Below are 23,856 nucleotides of genomic sequence, written 5' to 3'. Positions count from 1 at the left end.
TCTGCTCTTCAGCTGTTTTTGCTGAAGTTAATGCGCTACTGGTATCCGTGAGACGAGACACCTGCATGGGGCTGGGATGAAGATCAGGACGAGAACGCCCACGGTTTTCTGAAATTCGATATTGTGGGAGCCACTGAAATAGGAGGCACTCGAGAAAAAGCCCTACGGGTTTCAAGCGAGGAAAATAATCACAAGATAGTTCTTACCTAGGGCAACACAAATTAACTTGTGAAAAATATGTGGAATAAAGTACACTAAACACTTCACATGGAAACATGGCAGTGTTGTTACCAAAGGTGTAACTTCATACACTTGTCACATGGGGACTACCTCTTAGGTTTCCTTTTAAATCTTAGGCCTGATTGTCTGCTTTTAGTTTTCACTTTCTTTTCTTTTTAACCATTGTCTTGCTTAATAAAATACCCCAAATCTCTTGCCCTATTTGTCTTATTACACTGTAAGCTCTATGAAGCAGGGACTGTCTTTTTGTATGTCTGTACAGCACTGCGTGGGTCGCGCAGCACTATAACAATGTTAATGTGGCTGGTAGGCTCAGCATTTTTTTTGGTTGCCTGCTGGTCTGCAAGGGTTTCTGTGTCTCTTGCCTCTCTCTGGGGCAGGGTCTCTGGCGTTTCTTGTATGGTTTTCCCATGGTTTGGGTCTGTTAAGCAGGAGTGGAGAAGCTTTCAACAAACGTTTAACACTTAAGATCTCCTCCAGAATAAGACAAAAATGAAAAGAAAATAGTGAACTTTTCAGTAATGTTACATTGTGGAATGATCTTTTTTTGTTAGTATTCTGGCTCATTCAGAAATGAAGCGTATAAAAAGTCCTGTGTTGGGTGGGCCGCCCCCCTCACTACTTCCCTCCTGAGGTGGACACTTGCCACAAGCTTTCCCCACACTGCTACTGCTAAACATTTCTCCCGGGCTGCAAGACACAGGCAGCCCTGCACGGGGGACTCAGAGATAAGTCCCTGCCCCCTCGAGCTTACAAGTTCAACAAGCCTTGCCCCAGCTCTGGGGTTCTGAAATGCCCCGGCTACTAAGTCTTGTGAAACTGGAGACAGGAAAAATAATAATAATCATCATCAGGCACTGAAGGGGGGGGGGGGGGGGCTGGAGTCGATTTATCTCCCCCATGCCACCCTAAGCAGCTTATGTTGGCAATGCAAGGGGGGGGGGGGGGGGGGGAGACACGACTTCTGGAGCGCGGAATATCCCAGCGGGTCCGTGATTTACAGTGCCCGTGAATTAATTTTGCAGGCCAGTGTTGGTTGTTGTGAAGGCAATTTGGGCTGAAACTCAGGACATGGACTCTAGCTTGTGGTGCAGATGATTCTTGTTGTATTGTTATGAAATTAGGTATGTTTTTATTATGTGCACCGCCTAGACGGTGCACATAATATTATCCGTTGGCGCGGTATATAAAAACTTTTAAATAAATAAATAAATAAATAAATGGATAGTATGAGCCATAGGAAGCTCACCTGGTGCCCACCCCCATCTATGATTAAAAAATAAATAAATCAGTGTATTTTAGATGCTTTGGGGGCCTGGGTACCATTTCCCTCTCCCCCACCCCGGTTAGTGACCCTCTCCACCCGTTAGCACCCCCTTCACGTCCTTGCCTGTCTTCCCCCCATCAGCACGGAAGCGTCTTAGCCTCTCCTCCTCCTTTCTGACTCAGCTCCCAGTACCCCCCTCCCCCCCCCCGGCCGCCTTCCTTCCCACGTATCCGCCTGGGGCATTATCATGTAAATAAATAAATAAACAAACAAACGCGCTAGCAGCGCCCCCCCGCAGCCCTGCCCGCTCCCCTCCTCCTCGGCCACCAGCAGAGCCCTGGCAGCCCGGAGGGGGGGGAAGGGCTCCTTGGTCCCCCATCTCCCGGATCACGTGCCGGGGGTCCCGCCTCTCTCTTCGGCCCGCTCTGTGCTTCCTCAGCAGCGCCCTCTGGCGGGGAGGCTCGGCCGCTGGAATCTCTGCGGTTTTATTTATCATTGAAGAACGACTTTACTGCTGTGAAATGCAGAAGTAGCAGTGGCCTCTCCCCGCCTATGAATGCCAAACTCAGCCCCCCCCGGCTTCTGGTGTGCAGGCAGCTCCCACCCCCTTCCTGCCCGGCCAGGGCCGTGTGTAATAGGAGGAGAGAGGGGGGAGGGCGCGCTATGCAGAGGGAGGCCACTCCCCGGAGCTCGCTGGCACTCGGCGAGTAAGAGACGGGGCACTGACTGGAGCGTAAGGTAATAAGATCCGTAGGACTACTTTAGCGTCACCTTTCTTGTCCTGATTTTGCACAAGCAATTTCCCATGCATATTTTTTTTTTCCTCCTTAATCTACTTGTAATGCATGGGTCTCGAGGGCAAGTTGGGTGCGATATGCAGAGGTTTAAATAGGAAACGTAAAGGACGCGGTTTCCTCCTCTTGGGCTCTCCCAATGTCTTCCCCCTACCTCCCTCTTGCGCCCCTCTGCACCTGTCTGTCACTCTTTCTCCACCTCCACAGCTCAGCCTTTCCCCCCCCATCTCCACCTTTTCTCCTTATTCTCTCGCCTTCAGTCTCGCTCTCTCTCTTCTTCGGCTTAGCTTAGATGTTCTGAACCACCACGGTGCTAGGGGGGGGGGGCATTTCCCCTCAATCAGTGTCCTCAACACAGTGCGGGGGAGCGCTCTTTCCCTCCAACTGGCAGGCCGATGCAATATGGGCGCGCTAAAAACGGGCGCCAAAAATTGAGCATCTTTTTTTCTAATGCGCGCCCATCCACCTCTTCTGGGAGCGCAATGCAATTAGCTGCCAGGTCAAAAAAAGGAGGCGCTAGGGGGGGAAACTGCGCATTCCTAGCGCCTCCTCGGCAAGGGGTGCCTGGGAGAGGTGGGACTGTAACTGGGTGTTGGGAAAACGGACGCTCAACGCAAACATCCATTTTCTCCCGCCGCCGGCACAAAATGCACGCACAATATACCTGGCCTGGACCGTGTTCTGCATGTGTGATGGGTGCAGGGCTCTTCCAAGTATATAAAAGTCATTTCTAGGCCATGAGAAATCCTGAACAGGGGCTGTAGTGACCTATAGTGAAAGTGGGCTGTTTCACTTTTTGGCAAATACGCAGGAATTTGGGAGGAGGGAGTCAAAGAGGGGGTCATTTTCTATCGGTATCGCACAGCGATAAGAGGCCATCGCTCACAAAAAAAGTCCCTTTTCGCATGGGATAGCTTGCCAGGGGCGGGGAGGCGGGTGCGGCGGTATCTTCGCTGGTGGCGATAAGGTAAGCACCGTTACCTTTCACGGCGGGCGCTATTGGGTGCGAAAGCCGGCAGCGGTAACACCGCGGTGGTGCGATGGCTGCCGGCTTTCTTTTCGCTGGATTCACCGTCCTGCATTAGAACGGTGAATCCAGGCCAACGTTTGCTAATGACCGTCCTGCAGATGGGATTCCCACCCCTGCTTTAAGAGGTGTCTAGGGCACTTTTGCATCATAGCATTCAGAACAAGTCTTTGCAAGGTCCAGGTTCATCCACACCCCCCCCCCCCCCCAAGTTATTCTGCTTCGCTTCCACTGCCAAGTTCCTGCATTTAGAAAAAGGACTCTGGCACCTTGCCTGCATAAACATTTACGATATAATAAATGGATATTTGTTTCATTTTACGGCAGAAGCTCCTGTTAATAGACTTTATCATGCACTGCTGTGACGTGCCCAGATCCTGCAGCATGAACCTCAGTGACACCTGGCCCCGTGTGTGTGTGGGTTATTCTTCATTCACTGACTGGCGGTGTGTGCATTGTGCTGTCAGTCCTTGTGAAGTTACTTGACCGAGCTTGGTAACGTGTGATGCCAGCTGATAACACCCAGCCGTACAAGGCGTTCATAGTCAGAGGGCTGCAACAACCGTACAGGATTTCAATCAGACTTGCAGACTTTTAGCACTTCCTTAGCTAACAAACAGATAATTCAATAATTACATTTGGTTATTATATGTATTCTGTTTCTAGTGTCATTTATATGCCTTATTGTAATGCTGATGTCATTTTATATGTTTTTAATTTTGGTATTGATTTTTTTTAATTACATTTGCTTGACCTGGGGTAAGCCACGCTGGGCGGTCCTTCTTTGGACCACAAAGGCCGGGTACAAGTCAGAAATAGAAACGGGGGGGGGGGGGATGAGAGCAGTGCAAGCCTTCCCTGCCCCACTGTGCTCAGGAAAGGCAGTAAGGAAGCAGTCAGATGCTAATACCCTGCTCCCCAGGAAATTAGTCGTCCTCTTATCCTTCAACTCAGCCTTTGCAGCACCTCCAGGCTTGTGATTGGCTAACATAATAAAACATGAAATGTTAGACCCCCTTCCTTCCCCGGGACCCCAGGATCCTTATCTTGGAGCATCCTGGGTGGTTCTCCAGGAGCGGTTTTCTGGTTACAATTGTAGGCCTCTTCTTTCAGGTTTAAACGCTTTGTGCCTTCCACGAAGGCAGCTGTAACTCAGAGAGGCATCTGTTCACTTGTCTACTTTGGCGTTTCTTCTATTTTCAAACGTAGCCTTTTGCAGAATAAGGGGGGCCGATGCAATATTATTCGGGGAAAGTGGGCGCTGACTTTTCAGCACCTGCAAGGGGGAGGGGGCGCCACGCAATATGCAAATTAGGGGGTCGTGCTAGCAAGGAGGCGCGAGGGTTTAACCTCGTACCAGACAAAGTGGGAGATAGGTGCAAGGCTACTTCCTCGCCACACCAATCATTTACCCCGGTGCCCCGTTATTTTTTTTCAAAAAAATGCACGTAAAAGCAATCTAGAGATGGAGCAGCAACAGCAGTTGGCTCTGCCCCAAGTGAGAGGGCGCGATGGTGGCCAGACTCAGTCCCAGAGCCATAACAGTGCAAGAAGCAGGGGCTTCCCGAACAGTGACTTGTTAACGTCTTTATTCTTTTTTCCCCTGACGCAGGCAGAGCCAGTTCAATGATGTTGGGGCTTTCCTAGGGGATATCTTTTGACTTCTCAATAGAACCGGCATTGCCACTACATCTCTAAATTGTTTTTCCATGCATTTTTTTTTTGGAATAAATGATTGGTGTGGTCCTGACTGTGGCGTACCTGAAGGATTTGGCACCCGGGGCACATATTTCTTTTGGCATCCCCTCCTAGGTTCACGTCTCCCCCCCCCAGTGATCTCTTGTTCCCCTCTCTCTCGCACATTTTCACGCACCCCTGCACCCAGGCTCCCTCAGTTTCTCTCTCTCTCGCCTATACACAACCCTTCACGCAGGCTCCCTCTCTCATACACACTCACACTCACTCCCCTACACGCACACACACAAACGCACGCACTCTCTCTTCTCCCCCCCCCCCCGTGATCTCTTGTTCCCCTCTCTCTGTTGTGCACATTTTCACGCACCCCTGCACCCAGGCTCCCTCAGTTTCTCTCTCTCTCTCTCGCTTATACACAACCCTTCACGCAGGCTCCCTCTCTCACACACAAACACTCACACTCACTCCTATACACGCACACACACAAACGCACTCTCTCTCACTTCTCCCCCACCAGTGATCTCTTGTTCCCCTCTATCTCTTGCGCACATTTTCACGCACCCCTGCACCCATGCTCCCTCCATTTCTCTCTCTCTAGCATATACACAACCCTTCACGCAGGCTCCCTCTCTCATACACACTCACACTCACTCCCTTACACACACACACACAAACGCACTCTCTCTCTCTTCTCCCCCCCCCAGTGATCTCTTGTTCCCCTCTCTCTGTTGTGCACATTTTCACGCACCCCTGCACCCATGCTCCCTCCATTTCTCTCTCTCTAGCATATACACAACCCTTCACGCAGGCTGCCTCTCTCATACACACTCACACTCACTCCCATACACGCACACCACAAACGCACTCTCTCTCACTTCCCACCCCTCTCCCCATCGGAAGCTCAGCAGCAGCTTCCTCCTTTAGCCCCCACGTGACAGACTGGCTCGCCTCATTGTTCTCGAGGCTGTGTGGGCCCTGGTGCGGCTCTGCTTCCTGCACTCGCAGTGGAGGAGGGAGGGGGGGGCAGTGCTGTTGCTGCTCCACCTGCACTCGAACGCCGATGCTGCCTCTTCCTGCAGTGACCCGGACATGCGCTGATCTTCCCGCCTCTGCTTCGGGCCGTGACTGCCATGGCCTTTCCTTCTTCCCGGCCGTGCGGATGGGAAGGAGAAACGGTCATGCGGTTTCCAGCCCCAGACCTGTGGCACCGTAGGCGGTGGCAATAGTGCATCCACCGGCCCTGCTTCCACCACTCGTGGCCCGGCAGCCTCCCTCTTCTTCTGCCATGAGTGGGGGCGTGGGCTCCGCTCGCGGCCGCCAACTTCCCGGCTGGCACCCCTGTCCTGGCTGTCACCTCGGGGACACTGCACCTCTTCTCCCCCCCCCCCCCCCTTAGTAGGCCACTGGGTCTGGAGTAAGCTTTGCAGCTACTTTCCATTTTGATGCCCGCTTATATTTCATATTTGGAGAGCTGTGCACGTTCTCTAAAGACTCCACATTTCTTTATAGTGCGGGGATGGCCAATTCCGGTCCTGAAAAGCCACTAACAGGCTAGGTTCACAGGATATCCACAATGAATATGCATGAGATAGATTTGCATACAATGGGGCGGGGCATGCAAATCAATCGCATGCATATTTATTGTGGGTATCCTGAAAACCAGCCCAATTGTGGCTCTTGAGGATTGGAGTAGGCCCCTGCTGCTATAGTGGTTTTGGTCACTGTCTTTTTTGGTAGCTCTGGGTGGTGACGCTTTTGCTCCTTTTGGTTTTTTTTTTCTGGTCAAATTGAAAAGCAGGACAATTGTCGGTTGAGGAGCTAGGAAAATCTCTTTGAGAAAACAGGATTATTCTATAGAAAGCAGGAGATGGGCCACCCCTAGAACCGGGGGGGGGGGGGGGGGGTGAAGTGTGAGGGGAGGCAGTTATGCACTGGAGAAGCAGAAACACACAGGGGGGGAGTTGCAGAGCAGAAGCAGGGAAGAGTCCTGGGTGGGAGGCCGCAGAACCAGGAGCCGCGGAGCAGAAGCAGGGAAGAGTCCTGGGTGGGAGGCCGCAGAACCAGGAGCTTGCAGAGCAGAAGCAGGGAAGAGTCCTGGGTGGGAGGCCGCAGAACCAGGAGCCGCGGAGCAGAAGCAGGGAAGAGTCCTGGGTGGGAGGCCACAGAACCAGGAGCCGCGGAGCAGAAGCAGGGAAGAGTCCTGGGTGGGAGGCCGCAGAACCAGGAGCCGCGGAGCAGAAGCAGGGAAGAGTCCTGGGTGGGAGGCTGCAGAACTGGGGGAGGTGTTGGGTGCAGGACGTAATCAGGGGAAGATGGTGGGAGGCAGGCTGAGTGGCACCTGACGTCTCAGAAGGCCTGAATTAGGGGGTTTTCCTGGGGAGTTTCCACCTGTGGTAGCGGCGATGCGGCCGGGCCAGCGGGCGGTTTACGTGTGTGGGTGGCGTAATCGTAGGTTAATCGCAGGCCTCTGCAGATTCTTAGCCTTTTTATCAAAAAGAAATTCTAAGAACTAATCAGGAACTTGATACTGAACGGCTTGCTGGGCTTTGAGCGGGACATTTCAGTGCTTTTGCGGGGCAGGGTAGTTCCCTTTCAGCTTTGTGCCGTCTCCCTAAATAAATAGGATGCCGGGGAGAAGGGGGGGTTGCGGCCCCTGGAGGGGAGCAGGTGCTCTGCAGCCCAGGCCGCCGGGCCCATAGCATCCCACGTTTTTTTGGGGGGCTTGATTTCTCTACTGGCAGAGGGGATACGAGGGCAACCCAGTGAGGCTTCTGATTCCCAGGCGGGGCCCGCCCAGAGCGTGCCCTCCACGAGCGCTCGGCTCTCCCACCATGAGTCAAAAACCTCCCCACCAGCCGCCTCCTGCTTTCCCTGGCAGGCGCCTCCAGATACTCACTCTGCTTTTACATCCCCTCTTCTACCCAGGGCGGACGGGGAGCGGAGCGAGCCGGAGCGCCGGGAATTTCAGAGCACAGCAAGCCCCCTTTAGAAAGCAACGCTCAGGGGTCTCTCTGCCATCGTGGGAGGACAAAGGAGACGGCGACAGCAGAAACAGGACGTCTGGGGGAAGGGGAGGGGGGGGGCCAGATTTACTGGTGCGGAAAATCCTTCAGCTCCCCCGCCGGACTCTGGACCCTCGCTCCTCGCCGCCTCATCTCATTCAAGGTAAATCGCCGGTTTCTTAAACGTCTTCTCTCACGTTCGTCCTCTTTTTTCTTTGAACGAAAATCGCTGGCATGAAAAAAAGGAGGAGGGGTGGAGGGGGGGAAGAGAGCGAGGAGTGCGTGGAGATCGTGGGAAATCCCAAATCTGGGAACAGGCACCTGTTATCCAGCTTTGCGAGAGAGCTTCCCGGAGAGGAAAGGAGGCAAACATTTAATATCCGAGGCGCTCGGAGGAAGGGCGGTTTTGTGCTTCTGTTCAGGAAGGGCAGCGGAGCCGAAAGCTTTGACCACGTCTTGGGGAGGGAAGCACAGACAGAGGGACGTGGAATAGGTTCTGGGTGTCGGGGGGGACGCTGGTTCCACTTCGGGGACGGGGGTTAATGTTTTCCTCCCTGTTCGGTGTTTCTCCCGTCTTCCTCTGGATCGGTGGTGCTCGAGCTTTATTCTGCCCTGGCACGGATGATGCTCGCAGATGTGACAAACACGATCATCACGGAGCTAAAATCATCCACAGGACACCTCCCCGACACCCAGCAATGGGCGCAGAGCATAAACAGGACATTTTCTCACCCGTACCAAAAGATATTCTGCTATCGTTTCAGTAACAGCAACACACACTCCCTCTGCTACCAGGCGGGCTGTAAAATATAAAACCTGCAAAAAAAACCCAACCCACTCAGCACATGTGAGGCAAACCTGCCACACCACAGCGGCACTAACGCCAGGGCTGAAACAACAATAGCCCCTACCTACGAAAAGGCAGCAGTGCAGCACCCAGTGCACGGCCTATCGAGAAAACCCAAATGCCGACATGTGAGTGAAATACCTCTCCTCGATCTCGCACACACACACAGAACCGACCTTCACCAAATGCAGAAGAAGAGACCACAAATTACAAATGTGGAGGCAAAAACTGGAATGGAAGCCTCAAAAAGCCACACTGCATGCAGTGCAACACTGGAGCGCTAGAAACAGAAATACATCTCCTCCTGCACTAAGAAAATACTCACATTCCCCAAACTGACAGATTACGGCTCTTGCTCCCTGTCACCCTCCTCCATCAGCCTTCCCTTCTCCCAATTACTCCCTTTCAGTCATCCACTCACACTCACACCCCCTGCCCAGCATTCCTGACACCACCCTCACCCCATCCTCCTCCCTGTGCTTCTGCTCAACTCTCCCTATCCCCTTCCCCCCCCCTCCCTGCCCAGCTAGCCTGACCCCCACATTCCCACCTCTCTCTGCCCAGCGTTCCCAACCTCCTTTCTCTCCCCCCCCCCACCACGAGCGATGAAAGCACCAGCAGCATCGCTTCCAGGCCCAGCGGGAAAAGATGGCGCCCCGTCGGGCCCGGAAGAGCAGGAGCTGGCAGCGTCTCCCTCCGACCTGGGCGAAGGAGGAAATAGCCTTGCACCGGGCCAGAAAGAGCAGAAGGAAGCAACAGGAGCCTCTCCTGTCAGGCTGAGGGGGGGGGGGGAGAGAGAGCCAGCCCCCCTGCTGGTGCTGTCCCACACCTCCCCAGAACCGTTGTGACACCCCAGCGGGTCCCGGCCACACCTGTTGAGAATCCCCTCCTCGAGATCCCGAATCGTGATTTCTCAGCAGAATTTGTGTGGCGCACCCCAGATGCGCACAGTACTGTACAGAGTACGATGAAATACGATGCTTGGGCCTGCAAACGTGTGAAGGAGAACTAACCAAGGCCTGCCACAGTGCAGGATGGTGCTGGCCTCGGGGCTGACCGGCAGCCATTTTGAAAAGCCGGAGCCGGGGGACGGGAATGATTGGGGAGTTGCTTCTGCCCCCAGAACATTTACTGACCCCTGATGGGTTAAAGAACTGTGGTGAAGGGGGGAGGGGTGGGGAGAATTGGAGGGTTTCTGGGGGCTGGGAGGGACGGTTGTTTTTTTTTAAAGCAGGTGGAAGGGGGGGGGTCTTTCATTTTGTAGAAATAAAACAAAAAAAAAGAAAGAAAAAGGAAATGAAAATGTTTCAGGTGCATGTAAAGTAGGTTATGTTTAAGAAACTGAGCCATGCACTCCCCCCGTGTAGAGTCCAGTCTGATACATCTGTTAACAAACACAGGAAGAATGGGGACTCAGATACGCTTTGTTTTCGGGTTTTATTTTATTTTCCCTTGGAATTTATGCGGGTTTATGAGAGCAAAATAAACAGGAACAAAATCAGTGGGGAAAAAAAAAATGACTGGGGGACTATAAGAGAGTCCCTGTCTGTAATTCATAAACACAAACCGTTTGTTGCTCGGTGTAAGACAAGGTACAAAGACCAAGGAACTGGAGGGGGAAAAAGGGAGAATTAACCGTTTCGTGTAGTATTTACACTTGCCCTCAGTCCCGCACAGTAATTGCCCCGGAGGAATTCCCCTCCTGTCCCTCTGCCCAGCTCTGCCCCTGTACTGTATCACCAGATGAGGTCCCCTATGTCCCCAGCTCTGCACCTCGCTTATCCCCTATCTCCAGACGCTGACGCCGCTCTCCCGGGTCCCTGTTACCTCCCAGGCTCTCTCTGCGCCCCTCTCCCGTAGCACAGCGGCTTAATTTGTATGATTCGTAGACCAAAAATGGAACTTTCTCAACTGTGCTTATTCTCCATGGTACAACTTCATTTATAAAGAAGAAGGAAGCGTAGCTGTGGAGTTCGCGGTGGCAAGGCCAGGACCCGATGTGAGCTGTCTCTCCCAAACTCGTGCACACGTACGAGGACGGGCCCTTCCTTCCTCCTCCCGCCAGTGACCCCTCCGTCGGTGCTCGGTGCTGGGCGAAGGGCAGCTGATCCCCGGCACGGTCTGCGCCTGGGGGCCCTTTCTCTCTGACCTCCTCTTCAGCCCCGGCGACCCTTCTCCTCCGTTCCCCCGTGGTCTCGCCCTCCAGTTCCTCAAGCCCCCCCCCCCTTCTTGGAAGAACGATTCTTCTCCCCTTCTTGGCGGGGAAAGCACAGGTGGTCTCCTCCTCGAGCTGGCGTCAGCCGGCGTCCCTCTTCTTTGGGGACCGAGCCGTGCTGGTGTGCAGTGCCCGCTCTCCTCAGCAGCGCTTGGACAGCAGGGGGCAGGGACGTAGAGTTTGGAATTCAGAAATGCAGCCTGCGGGGGGGGGGGGGGGCGGGAAGGATGAGAGCAGGACTCTGTTCCTCCCCAGACCGCACCCCTTCCAGTCCCCGCCACCCTCTGAAGACCTCACCCACAGCCTGCCCCCCCCCCCCCATCCTGTCCTCTCACTCACGCTCCATAGCACCTTCTCCTCATTCACTCTTGCCCCCCCCATATCCCCTCCCAAGAGAACCGCTCTGTCTACTCCAGGTTCCCCATCTTTCTCTTACCATCTTTATTTATTTACACTTAGGTATCTTCCACCCCCTTTGCCTCCTCTTCTGTGCAGGCTGCCTGGAGGGGAGGGGCTGGAGCAGAACACCCCCTGGCTGCTGTCGGGCGGGGATTTGCCTATGGTGGCAAGAATCTGGGGGTGCGGCAGGCTAGCCGAAGATTTAATGCCGCTCAGATTTTGCTGAATCCTACTCAGCGGCGTACCGCCCCCCTGCGTCGTGCTCCAGCCCCTCCTCTCCCGAGCAGTGCAGAAAGCAGCAGGGGAGGGGGTGAGGCTGGAGCAGATCGCACGTAGCAAAGAAAAGCTGCTCTGCTCTGCTAAATAGTACAACCCCTCCCTTCAAACTCTGTACAGGACTAGAGAGGGATGGGACGAGGTGGCGGGCACAGCACCAACCGTGTCTAGGGGCGGTAAAATCCTAAATCTGTTAGCGGAACCTCTGCCTCTAGAGTCTGAGTCTAAAAAGTAGCGGTTGGCTGCTCTAATGCACCAGTTGGGGATGTGGAGGCACGGGCAGCTATTAAAAGTTAAAACTGGGAAAAGCATCAAGCTTTGATGGCCTAGGGTCCGAAGACTATAAAATCTCGCACTTTGGCCTTCTGCCTCCCATGGCGAAATTCTATAACTCCATTTTGCTAACGGGAACGCTCTCTCCAGTAATGAACCAATATTTAATTATAGTTTTACCAAAAAAGGGTAAAAGCCCACCTCTTGGATGATAAATCCTATAGGGCAACTTCACTGATAAATGTCAATTTGAAGCTCTTTGCTTCGACATTGGCTGCCCTTATGAATGTTGTGCAGGATGAGACGGGCTTTGTTCAGGGCAGACATGGGGTGCAAAATGTTTGTAGGTTGCTGGCAGCCTTATCTCGGGGTAACAGCAGTCAAGCTCCTATTTTAAACCTTGACGCAGAAAAGGGAGTATTTATTTTGGACCTTAGAAAGTGATGGATTTCAGGGGACTATTATTGAATGGATGCAAACCTTGTACAGTAATCCAGCTGCCCATCTGCTTATAAATGGCTCTGTCTCTGGCAGTTTTTCTTTTGGTCGGGCTGTTAGGCAGGATTGCCTTCTTTGTCCTTGATTATTTGTGAAGGAAAGGAAACAGTAGCAGGACGAGTCATTTCAAGGGATTAGGGTTGGGCTTCAGAGAGGTGAAAAATCACACGATTCGCAGATGATATTTTATTTGTGGGCAGCCTCCTAGAGGCAATGCACCAGAATGCAGGAGTTTGTTTTCGAAGTGTGACTCCTTTGCGGGATTAAAAATGAATTGTGATAAATCGGAAGCCCTAGCCCTGGACCCTATCCTTAGGCAGAGCCGGTCAGGAACATTTCCCTTTAAGTGCATGGAAGATAGGATCAAAAATTTGGGGGTCTGGGTTCCGCAGGACCTCTCTAGAAGTTTTATGCTTTGAATATTATTGAAATAGTGGCTTTAATCCTGGAGCTACCAGTTTCCTTTATGGGCAGATGTGCCTTACTAAAAATAGTAAGGCACATCTGCCTTACTTCTGCCTTACTTCCATGTTGGCTCTCCTTGTTTATTAAGTTTATTTGGCGAGGAAGATGGGCTAGGCTGGCATATCATAATTTCATGTGTAGTAAAGAACACGGGGGCCTAGAGGTTCTGAATCTGAAATTATATCATGCAGCATCTCAGCTGCGCTTTCTGGGGAAACGCCTCCCTGGAAGATTTCAATTCGGTGAACCAGAAATGTCAACCGGCCATGTCAGCTCCCTGGGCGCCCCTGTTTTTTGCTCCATAACAGCAATGGTAGGACTTACAAGATTGGCAAAGAAGAATGTATTCTTGTGGTCAGTTGTTCTGGCTTGGCGCTGGTTTCAACACTGGAGGGGGGATGGGCAGGGAAAGTACAGCCTCTTTTCTAATGCCTCTTTTTGGGGAGTTTTTTTCTTCCCTCCCGGTACGGAGTACATGCGCACTTTATGTCACTGGGCGCAGATGAGCTGCCGAATGGTGGGGCCCCTTATTGAGGAGGATGTATCGAAGTGTAAGACGTTTCAGTCCTTGATATGTCCGGTTCCCCCTTTTTGTTTTGCATTTTTACAAGCATGCCATTATCTGGAATCACCGAAATGATACAGACCTTCAGATGCATGAAAGGTTTTAAGGATGCACAACCGACAAACCTTTTCCGTTGGAAAGAAATCAGCAGAACTAGAGGTCATGATATGAAACTCCAGGGTGGAAGACTCAGAGCCAACGTCAGGAAATATTTCTTCGCGGAGAGGGTGGTGGAGGCCTGGAATGACCTTCCGGACAAGGCGGAGAAGACAAAAACAATGAAAAGTTTCAAAGGGGCACTGTGAATCGCTAGAGGATGGCCATGAAGGAAAGAGTGCATGTGGATGCAACTCCAATATTGCTCTTTGCTTCAGTGGCAAGAGTTAACGGGGAATTGGACTCAGACAGCAACCGAGGGCCTCGACTTTTACGGTCTGGGAAACTGATAAGTGTGGGGGTAACCTGCACGGCACAGCAGATACTGGGCAGGCTGGATGGGCCATTTGGGCCTTTTCTGCCGTCATTTCTATGTTTCTGTGTTAAGTATGAAAGCAAATTTTTTTTCTGAATTACAAAGAGCGGGCGAGTCAGAAATGTCTTTTTCTCAGTTTGTATGGAATTTGTAAGCATGAACAACCATCAGGAGGGACTTCAGCGATTGTGCGCGTTGTGGTCCAGCGAGCTGCATATTGATATTTTGCAGGATATGTTGAAGGATTGCTACAGGTTCCTACACAGACTGCATATTGATGTGATGCTGTGTGAAACCCAGTTCAAGATCTCGCACGATGGTTACCTGGATAATCTTTGGTCTTTGATATATGAAATTAGCAGATCCTTCTCTATGCATTAGGTGTGAGGAAGGAAAATGGCACCATGGCTCACAGGCTTTTATATTACTGTAAAACACCCCCTTTTGGGATCAGGTTATTAAAGAAATTGGTCAGTGTGCTGGGAGGGGTTGCTTCTGCAGCGAGGTGCAACGCTGCTTTTGGGCAGCCCTCTCGCAGGTCGGGGACATTGAGAACGGGGGGGTCGAATGTTTTCTTGCCATGGCCTTGCTCGTGGCACGAAAATGTGTGTTGCTTAAATGGACGGAGGGAAGCGTGCCCACCATAACGCCGTAGAATGCCTGCCTATATGCCGTTGAAGCAAATAGAAGTAAAATATGCTGATCGGAAGGTATCAGAGGCCTAGATAGAGATATGACGAGTTTTTACTTTACCTTCCAACTGGGTTGAAGAAACCTCTCCTTGTGTGTATATTGGATGTGGGAGGATTATCAGTGGGGATAGTGGGTTTGTGAAAGGTTGGGGCTGGATATGGCATGCGAGGGGGAGGTTAAATTCTGAAATAAAAGGCAAAAGTGCTTTACTATTTTTTGGCCTTACTGCTCATCACTTATTGCTGGATGCCATGGCTCAAGCTGTTTATTGGGAGTGCAATCTCTCCCCATTGTTTATCGAACGTGTTCGTATATTATGGTTTTTCGAGGTGTGATATGCATTTTGCTGAATCAAAATTATTAAAAAAAAAAAAAAAAAGTTTAAACAATGCTGATCGAGCAACCTCTGCAGCGTGTGGTTTCATGGTTAAACCTGCATCTAAAAGTCCACCCAAACTGCGAGCAGCTGAACCAGTAGGAAGCACATGATCTTGAAAAATGAATTGTGCCAGCATTCGAACCCGAATCTTGTTTACTTATTACAAGTATTACTGTTTTACTAATATTTAACAGAAGTTTAGATTTAGCCAACCATTCCTGGATGGCCTCATTGCATATATTATTAAACTGCTATCCTGGCAAACGGCCATCCTCGTTAAGTTTCAAAGAAAATTGCAAATCAGCAAAACTTTGGTAGGCCACTCCTAAAGGCTGAAAAAGGCAGCCTATAGGTTGCAGATAAATGTAGGAAAGTATTCTGGCTTAGGAGAACCCCTTGCGGGATCCTTGATTGTAAAAGCCGCCCAGAAGAACATGTAATATCAGTTATAATTTGCTGCCTCCTATCAGCTATGAATGAAATAAACCACAGCAAAACAGAGGAAGCAATGCCTGTAAACGAGATAACAAAATAGAATAATCCACAGAATCAAATGCTGCTGCAGTATCTCCTTGGATCAATAACAATTTATGCCCTTCCTCTAACTCATGATGTGAGTCATCTAACAGAGAGGCCAATAAAGTTTCTTTTCCTCAGTTTTTTTCTAACTGCCTGTTAGTAACCGTCTAATATTGCATTCTCAACTAAAGACTGATCCAGTTGTAAAATACCCATTTTTCTAAAATCTTACTCAAAGTAGATAAATATGAAATTGGGTGAAGATTTGTTAAATCTGAGCTTGATTTATTAACATCTTTGATTATAGGTTGCACCACTACCTATACCCTACCCTCTAACAATGATTTACTTACTGTCTGAATAATATTATTGTACATACTGGATACTGTATTTGGCACCACCCAAAAAGGAAATGGATTTAACTGGGATCCAATGCATAAGAACATGCCATACTGGGTCAGACCAAGGGTCCATCAAGCCCAGCATCCTGTTTCCAACAGTGGCCAATCCAGGCCATAAGAACCTGGCAAGTACCCAAACATTAAATAGATTCCAAGCTAATATTGCTTATTAATTAATAATAGCAGTTTATGGATTTTTCCTCTGGAAATTATCCAAACCTTTTTTAAATCCAGTTACACTAACTGCTGTAAACACATCTTCTGGCAATGACTTCCAGAGCTTAACTATGCGCTGAGTGAAAAAGAATTTTCTTTGATTTGTTTAATAGGTCTGAAATTTCATCTTTTAGTTCTTTCAGAACTCTGGGGTGTATACCATCTGGTCCAGGTGATTTACTACTTTTCAGTTTGTCAATCTGGCCTACCACATCTTCCAGCTTCACTGTGATTTGGTTCAGTTCATCTGAATTGTCACCCTTGAAAACCGTCTCCTGAATGGGTATCTCCCCAACATCATCTTCAGTAAACACTGAAGCAAAGAAATTGTTTAAGCTTTCCGTGATGGCCTTATCTTCTCTAAGTGCCCCTTTAACCCCTCGATCATCTAACGGTCCAACCAACTCCCTTGCAAGCTTTCTACTTCGGATATATTTTAAAACATTTTTATAACGAGTTTTTGCCTCTTCGGCCAACTTCTTTTCACATTCTCTCTTAGCCTATCTTATCAATGTCTAACATTTAATTTGCCAGTGCTTATGCTTTATCCTATTTTCTTCTGTTGGATCCTTCTTCCAAATTTTAAATGAAGATCTTTTGGCTAAAAATAGCCTCTTTCATCTCACCTTTCAACCATGCTGGTAATCGTTTTGCCTTCCTTCCACTTTTCTTAATGTATGGAATACATCTGGACTGTGCTTCTAGGGTGGTAGTTTTTAACAATGCCCATGCCTGTTGCACATTTTTTACCTTTGTAGCTGCACCTTTCAGTTTTTAAAACTATTTTTCTCATTTTATCAAAGTTTCCCTTTTGAAAGCTTAATGCTAGAGCCATAGGTTTACTGGTTTACTTACTGTCCCCCTTCCAGTCATTAATTCAAATTTGATCATATTATGATCACTATTGCCAAGCGACCCCACCACCATTACCTCTCTCACCAAATCCTGTACTCCACCAAGAACTAGATCTAAAATTGCTCTCTCTCTTTCTCGCTGGTTCCTGAACCAATTGCTCCATAAAACTGTCATTTATTCCATCCAGGAACTTTATCTCTCTAGCATGTCTCGATGATACATTTACCCAGTCAATATTGGAGTAATTGAAATCTCCCATTATTACTGCACTACCAATTTGGTTAGCTTCCCTAATTTCTCTTAGCATTTCACGGTCAGTCTCACCATCTTGGCCAGGTGGATGGTAGTATACTCCTATCACTATACTGTTCCCCAACACACAACCTTAGACTGTTCTCATGCAAAAACGGACAAATGTTTCCCAGTAATACTGTAACAGTTTCTCATCACACGGAGAGCTGTATAAAGCTTGTGCCAAGGCCAGTAAAACTAGGCCTAGCTTGGGAGGTGTCTGGGTGTGCAGTTGTAACACTGGAGGAGGCTCAGAACAGGACTAGCAACAGCCTAGGACTGCAGAACTGGATGCAGATCAGGAACACTGGCCATACAAACAGAGGGCCCAGAGGAGATATCACAGGAATCTGTTGTACCAGCAAAAGTTTGCTTCTTTTGCTTTCTATATGTACAATCACCAATCAAGACACGCCTAGTGCTGAACCAATGGGTCTTTCCAAGGGCATGTCTGATTACCTAGCACCCAGAGGGTAAATGTCCCCTGGCCTTTTCCTGTCTCTATATCTCTAGTGGTTCCTCTGCAGCTTCCTGGCTTTTGCCCTCTAATATTGATGATTCAGGACTGGCTGCTATTTAAGTAGGGTCCTCCGTTTTAAAGTTTAAACAGGTTTTTACCCATAAATTCCCAGATTTTTCCAAAGGTGACAAACGATTTAAACCAATATTTGCCCTCATTTTTGGCTGATTAGAAAGCTGTTGCAGAGCTGCAGATGCATTTCAAGGCCTCCAGGCCCTGCTGGAAGCCAGTGGGGGCCATGCTGTGCTTCAAGTCCCGCTCCCCCACCAGTGAAAGCACTCACCCTCCAGTGCCGCCCGCGCCGTGTTTCCAGCCCCACCTCCTCGTCCCCAAAGCAGCAGAAATCCCTGCTGTCTGTTGCTGTCTGGGCCTGTCCACCAGAAGCACTTCCTGGCACTAGACAGAAGCAGAAATGCAGTGCTGCACAGCAAGGGAGCGAGCGGGGGCTGCTGAAGGAGGGAGGAGAAGCCTGGAGCCACCACCAATAAGGCTGAATGCTGTCCAGTGCAGGGAAAGGGGGATTCTCGGCGGGCTGGGGGGAGAGGGCAGAGAGGGACCCGCTGCTGAATGGGAGAGTCCTGGCTTCTGTCCATCAAAATAAATTATATTTACCCGGGAAAATGGTTACTTTTTTCTCCCAACTGATTTTCTTCTGTTTTTGTTCTTGTCGTGATAAACCCTGAAAATTTCCAGGAACATTAAAGAACAATAAACCCCCCCAAAATGAAGGTCTCTGTATTTAAGCCAGAGCTGGGGCAGGCCCCTCGCCCTTTCTGGAGCTGCTGGTGTCGCTTTAGCAAGATGCCGGAAACCTGGAGTGCCTGGCTCACATAACAGGAAGACTTAAGATACCCTAATAAAACCCTGTCTTCCTCTTCAGTCTGCAGGTTCTGCCATTTGCTAGGATAGATGGGGCCAAGAAAAAAAGGGTGGGGGGGGGGGGAGTTGTGGGGTGGGGGCAATAACCCTGGCAAGGGAGACTCTGGAATTGCTTTTGCTGGCTGAAGGTGCAGTCCCGAGGCTTCACAGACTGATGGACAGGGACGCCCCGTTGCCCCTGTGCAGACTTACTGTAATGATACTGGCTGCTGGGCTGCCCCCCCCCCCCCCCCCCCCCCGCCAACAGGGGCCCTCCGTGGGCCGCACTCAATCCTGCTCTAGCCTCCGCCTTGATGGGTGCATGACGCAGCAAGGCCAGCCCTATAAAGCCCTCCCTCATCCTGCTTGTGATTACCTTGCTTTCCTTATGGTTCCTGTTTGCCTTGCCTGTGTGTATACCTTGCCTTGTCCTTGCCCTCTCTAGGTCTCCCGGTGGCCTAGCTTGCCTGTTTTGTCTTTTTTTGGTATGATTCCTGTTTTGCACTCCAGTCTGGTTTGGCCTGCCCTTGTTTTTCCCTGTCTGTTCCTTGCTTTACGTAGCCGGCCTGCCCCCCCCCCCCCCCCCCCCCCCCCCCGCGATGGCCTTTCTTGTCTTCGTGTCCTAGCCTTATTCCTTACTCTGGTTGGGCCTTCCAGTAACCTTCCTTGTATGGGTATTCTTGCCCTGCCTTCTGTCAGGTTTGGCTTCCTTATTCCTGTACCCTTGTCTGCCCTATTTCCTTTCTGCCCAGCCTGCCTTGTTCCCACCTGAATCTTTGCTCTGGTGCCCTACCAGTGAAGTCCTGCCAGAACCTCTGGGCTCAATCCAAGGGGGAGGCAGCTGGTCAGGCAGAAGAACCTGCACTACTATACCCTTGAGTCCTGTACTGCTCCTTTTGGGGAAATGCCATGCACCGCCCTGACACATGACACCTAATAGGCCTCTTGCTGCCCAAATAAATAGAAAGAAAGGGGGACGAGAACAGAAAATGGGGACCACCCTACATGTACAGTGTGAGTGTTTAATGGAGGGGAGGGGGCAGAGAACTCTGTGCCCACCAGTGAGTGGCTTCTTCTCTTTGATGTTAGACATTGCACAGTGCTCCACTCTAGTCCACAGAAAATGGCTACTTTGCCTGTTAGTCCTCATCTACTCCTTCCCCTCCATGGAAGAGAGCCCAGCAGAGTGCTTTGAACCGGTCTCCTATTTGTCTAGGTCAGTGTGTAACAGAAACCACTTAGTCTGTGTTAGGCTATATCGTGATTATGAAGCAATACCCGCAATAGTAGTAGACAAAAGTTGACACAAACCTGACACCAAAGAGATATGGCTGGCCTAATGTATTCAGCTTGATTGTCAATCCAAAAGAATCACATCTTGCCATACCCTTCATGTAGGATTGCCAACACAGTGTACATAGGTTGCCTTAGAAAGCTATGGAAACAGGATGCGGGGCTTGACCCAGTATGGCATATCTTATGTTCTAGCTTGCACCTTCTTGCTTGTCTTGGCTATGCCTTGGACCCTATCCCTAGCCCTCACATGTTGGCCACATAGTGACATAGGTTTGATGGAACTCCAGCAGGGCCTAGGACATGGAGCCAAGTGTTCTAGAAGTCTGAGAAAGCCCAAATAACTCAGCTGCTTAAAGACACAGCCTGAATCTAGAAGTTGACAGTTACAATCTTAAGCACAGACTTGACGTGTAACAGCCTGATTACCTGGCTGACATCCGTGTGCATTGGAATATATCCATGTGGAGGCTTAAGTATAATTATTGATTTCAACAAATATGGTATATATCACAGATCAGTAAACAGTATCACAGAAATAAGAATGGGTTCACTGATTGGTACTTTCCAGTGCTCATATTAAACCACGTTCCATCACATCCCTGCAAAACAAATCAATCCCCAGATTTTACACCTTTCCCACTCCCGATACCCCTCCCCCCCCCCATATAAGCAGCCTATTTGTCCCATCTTAGCATCTTAACACCAAATCTAGAAAGCGTCAGTAAACATTCAAAATGAGGCTCCTGGACTGATGAGTACAAAAGATTTGCGTTTCCTGTTTAAGTGATTTTTTCAACATATTTCTTCTTCACACACACAAGATGTATTTGATTTTTCCAGTGTGTCGGATTCGGGGGATTAGTTCCTACCCAATGATGCAAGATAGATTTCTTTGCAAGTAGCAATACCACCCTAATCCAAAGTCGTAAGAATCTCTCTTTCCTAAGGCTACCCCCAGCATATCATCAAATACTAATACACCTGCATCTAATGGCAATTGTATTCTCACGGTCTGAAAAATATAGTGAACCACAGATTTCCAAAAAGAAATAATTTCAGGGCATCCTAAAAAATGATGTCCCAGAGTTCCTGGCACAAAGAGGAGCACAAAGAACAATATTTGATTCAACTGAGGGGGACAAATAAATTAATCAAGTCGGAAAAAAGTCAAGCAGAAGAGAGGATTGCCAAGGAGGTAAAGAGAGGTAACAAAACATTTTTCAGATACATCAGTGAAAAGAGAAAAGTCCAAAGTGGTATAGTGAAATTGAAAGTTGGAAATGATCAATGTGTGGAGAGAGACGAAGAAATGGCAGAAATATTAAACAAATACTTCAGTTCTGTGTTCACTAAAGAAGACCCTGGAGAAGGACCATCTCTACACAACAAGAAACTGGAGGGAAGTGGAATAGATGAAAATCCTTTTACAGTAGAAAATGTATGGGAAGAGCTAAAGAATCTGAAAGTGGACAAAGCCATGGGACCTGATGGGATTCATCCAAGGATACTGAGGGAGCTCAGAGATGTGCTGGCGGGTCCGCTGTGTGACCTGTTCAATAGATCCCTAGAAACGGGAGTGGTGCCGAGCGATTGGAGAAGAGCGGTGGGGGTCCCGCTTCACAAGAGTGGGAACAGAGAGGAGGCCTGTAACTACAGACCGGTTAGCCTCACTTCGGTGGTGGGAAAAGTAATGGAGTCACTGTTGAAAGTGAGAATAGTGAACTATCTACAGTCCAGAGAATTACTGGACCTGAGGCAGCATGGATTCACCAGGGGACGATCCTGTCAGACAAATCTGATTGACTTTTTTGACTGGGTAACCAAGGAATTGGATCAAGGAAGAGCGCTCGATGTCATCTACTTAGATTTCAGCAAAGCTTTTGATACGGTGCGCACAGGAGACTGGTGAATAAAACGAGAAGCTTAGGAGTGAGTGCCGAGTTGGTGACCTGGATTGCAAACTGGTTGACGGACAGAAGACAATGTGTGATGGTTAATGGAATTTTCTCTGAAGAGAGAGCGGTTTTAAGTGGTGTATCGCAAGGATTGGTGTTGGGACCGGTCCTGTTCAATATCTTTGTGAGCGACATTGCGGACGGGATAGAAGGTAAGGTTTGTCTTTTTGCGGACGACACTAAGATCTGCAACAGAGTGGACACGCCGGAAGGAGTGGAGAGAATAAGACGGGATTTAAGGAAACTGGAAGAGTGGTCGAAGATATGGCAGCTGAGATTCAATGCCAAGAAGTGCTAAGTCATGCATATGGGGAGTGGAAATCTAAATGAACTGTATTCGTTTGGGGGGGGGGGGGGGGGGGAAGGCTGATGTGCATGGAGCAGGAGAGAGACCTTGGGGTTATAGCGTCTAATGATATGAAGTCTGTGAAACAATGCGACAAGTCGATAGCAAAAGCCAGAAGAATGCTGGGCTGCATAGAGAGAGGAATATCGAGTAAGAAAAGGGACGTGATTATCCCCTTGTACAGGTCCTTGGTGAGGCCTCACCTGGAGTACTATGTTCAGTTCTGGAGACCGTATCTACAAAGAGACAGAGACAAGATTGAAGCGGTACAGAGAAGGGCGACCAGAAAGGTGGAGGGTCTTCATCGGATGTCATACGAGGAGAGATTGAAGAATCTAAATATGTACACCCTGGAGGAAAGGAGGAGCAGGGGTGATATGATTCAGACTTTCAGATACTTGAAAAACTTTAACGATCCAAAGGCAACGATAAACCTTTTCCGTCAGAAAAAAATCAGCAGAACCAGAGGTCACGAGCTGAGGCTGCAAGGAGGAAGACTAAGAACCAATGTCAGGAAGTATTTCTTCGCGGAGAGAGTGGTGGATGCCTGGAATGCCCTTCCGGAGGAAGTGGTGAAGTCCAAAACTGTGAAAGACTTCAAAGGGGCATGGGATAAACACTGTGGATCCATCAGGTCTAGAGGACGCGTATAAAGAGGAGGCAGCAAAACACTGCACGGAGCGGCAGTAGCCACAGATGCATTCACGGAGTGGGATGCCAGTGGCCAGTGGTTGGTGTTCCACCTTCACTGAGCGGAAGGATGGAGGGCTGCCATCTCCAAATTAAAAAAAACAAAACAGGGGTGGGTTCATGGGCTATAGGTATTACCAATTATTAGGCTTATTCAATTACCAATTATTAGGCTTATTCAATATTTGTGGATAGTTAATGTGACTTTCAAGGCATAATTCACTTTCAATGCATATCCAGCATAGCTCTCTGCTTCAACGGCAGGGGAGAAGAAAAACTAATACTTCACGTATATCCAGCATAGCTCTCTGCTTCAACTGCAGGGGAGAAAGTCTGATACTTCACGCATATCCAACATAGCTCTCTGCTTCAATGGCAGGGGAGAAAGTCTGATACTTCACGCATATCCAACATAGCTCTCTGCTTCAATGGCAGGGGAGAAAGTCTGATACTTCACGCATATCCAACATAGCTCTCTGCTTCAACGGCAGGGGAGAAAGTCTGATACTTCACGCATATCCAGCATAGCTCTCTGCTTTAACGGCAGGGGGAATGTAGAAAGATAGATCTATATACAGACAATAACCAACAAGGACTGAGTTACATAGTCTGGGTAAACAAAGGCATAGGTATAGCTTGCTTATTGCGGTGGTTACTACCCCTAACTATGGTAGATATTCACTTGGATGCAGTTCCAACACTGCTCTCTACATTAATGGTGGGGGTGGAAGGGAAATAGAACCATAAGGTTACTAAGAGCCAAGAGTAACAGAAGTATGAGAGAAAAAAAAAGTGCATAGCT

At 49.4% G+C, this 23,856-nt stretch overlaps 1 protein-coding gene across 8 annotated transcripts in view; it reads left to right on the top strand.

Moving 5' to 3' along the window:
* LOC115098359 (excitatory amino acid transporter 1-like) overlaps positions 1-23,856 on the top strand; it is a 142,571-nt gene that overhangs the window by 39,994 nt on the left and 78,721 nt on the right. For 4 of the 8 annotated variants that reach the window (XR_003858476.1, XM_029614903.1, XM_029614905.1 and 1 more), the window contains exon 2: positions 7,949-8,188. The exons of 2 other annotated variants lie outside the window; for them this stretch is intronic. The gene's annotated coding sequence lies outside the window, so the exon portion shown is untranslated. Of the gene's footprint in view, positions 1-2,131; positions 2,246-7,948; positions 8,189-23,856 lie in introns of those variants that run through there. 2 more of the 8 variants (XM_029614904.1, XM_029614907.1) reach the window with 2 other exon arrangements.

The sequence above is a fragment of the Rhinatrema bivittatum genome, chromosome 8 (genome assembly GCF_901001135.1).
Source record: "Rhinatrema bivittatum chromosome 8, aRhiBiv1.1, whole genome shotgun sequence".
NCBI lineage: Eukaryota > Metazoa > Chordata > Amphibia > Gymnophiona > Rhinatrematidae > Rhinatrema > Rhinatrema bivittatum.
Note: the sequence above shows the minus strand (reverse complement) of the source record. Positions and strands in the feature narration are given on the sequence as shown.